Source organism: Amblyomma americanum, chromosome 11 (assembly GCF_052857255.1).
Source record: "Amblyomma americanum isolate KBUSLIRL-KWMA chromosome 11, ASM5285725v1, whole genome shotgun sequence".
NCBI lineage: Eukaryota > Metazoa > Arthropoda > Arachnida > Ixodida > Ixodidae > Amblyomma > Amblyomma americanum.
The window spans coordinates 88,860,572-88,862,305 of NC_135507.1; the positions used below are offsets into that span (position 1 = coordinate 88,860,572).

At 46.3% G+C, this 1,734-nt stretch overlaps 1 non-coding gene across 1 annotated transcript; it reads left to right on the top strand.

The window, feature by feature from the left end:
- Positions 1 to 580: 580 nt before the first annotated feature.
- Positions 581 to 652, top strand: TRNAS-ACU (transfer RNA serine (anticodon ACU)). The gene has a single exon. It is a non-coding gene; the product is annotated as a tRNA-Ser (tRNA).
- The last annotated feature ends 1,082 nt before the right edge of the window (positions 653 to 1,734 follow it).

Sequence of the window (1,734 nt, forward strand, 5' to 3'; positions counted from 1 at the left end):
TCAACCAATTAAACGTATAAGTGGAACACTTGCTTGCTTTCAACCCTGAATGTGTACTGGCGGCTCTGCATCGAAGTTTTAATCAATGTCAAATTAGAACCTGAGATTTAGGTGAAGCGGAGATATTATTGTTACTCTTCATTTTGCTTTGCCCTCTTGACGACCCACAGCAAAAAAAAAAAAAAAATCAGCCATGCGCTGTACAAAGCAAATTGGCCTTTGAAAAATAGGCTGTTTGGGTAAAGAAAACGGTGTGGAGCCCTCCACTACGACACCTCTTTCTTTTTTTCTTTCACTCCCTCGTTCAACCTTTACCTTACACGCGCGGTTCAGGTGTCCGCCGAGATGTGACAGATACTGCGCCATTTCCCTTCCGCAAAAATTAATAATAATAAAAATAATTGGTTTTTTGGGGAAAGGAAATGGCGCAGTATCTGTCTCATATATTGTTGGACACCTGAACGACGCCGTTAAGGGAAGGAATAAAGGAGGGAGTGAAAGAAGAAAGGAATAGGTGCCGTAGTGGAGGGCTCCGGAGTAATTTCGACCACCTGGAGATCTTTAACGTGCACTGGCACCCGCCGCGGTGGCTCAGTGGTTAGAGCGCTCGACTACTGATCCGGAGTTCCCGGGTTCGAACCCGACCGCGGCGGCTGCGTTTTTATGGAGGGAAAACGCGAAGGCGCCCGTGTGCTGTGCGATGTCAGTGCACATTAAAGATCCCCAAGTGGTCGAAATTATTCCGGAGCCCTCCACTACGGCACCTCTTCCTTCTTTCACTCCCTCCTTTATCCCTTCCCTTACGGCGCGGTTCAGGTGTCCAACAATATATGAGACAGATACTGCGCCATTTCCTTTCCACCAAAAACCAATTATTATTAAACGTGCACTGACATCGCCGCACAGCACACGGGCGCCTTAGCGTTTTTCTTTCATAAAAACGCAGGAGCCGGGGTCGGGTTCCGCAAAAAAAACAATTCCAATTCCAGTAAAGAAAACAGTGCAGTAATTGTCTCATATCGGTGGACACCTCAACCGCACCGTAAGATAAAGGAGGAAAGTGGTATTGAAACAAGAAATAAAGAGTTGCCGTAGTGGAGGACTCCAGAATAATTTATAGCACCTGTGGATCTTTAACGTGCACTGACATCGCACAGCACACGGGCGCCCTTCGAGTTCCGGCTCCATCGAAACGCTCCCTCAGCCGACTGGCTTGATTCCGGGTAAACTTCGGCGCCGCAGTCGAGTGCCCTTATCACTAAGGGGCCGATGCTTCGTGGACTTGATGGACTGCGAATTTCTTCGCCACCCTCGCCTCAAATTCACATTTTAAAACATTGTGTCTGCCGCTAACATCCTCACATTAACTAAGTTTTTGAGACATGTGGATTCCTGCTTAATACCATTTCAATTAAGGATCAAAAGACTTATAGCGAAAATTCTAAGCCGCTACGTGAGTGAAATAATCCTCAGCTTATCATGCGAAGGTTGCAATCATTTACTGAAACCTGTATTCTTGCAGATCGGTGAACCTGAACGTCTACAATGCATGTAGCGAAGCTGGGTGGTTCACCACAAGTGAACAAAAATTTCTTTAATGGCAAATTTTGCGGCCGAGTACAAGACGCGAGATGCCATCTGCGCTTGCGTGACTTGTGCTCGTCCAACAAAATCAGCTCGAAACTTAATTTCTTTAGGCATGGCATATTCAATAGTTTAGTGTCTGTATTCAGC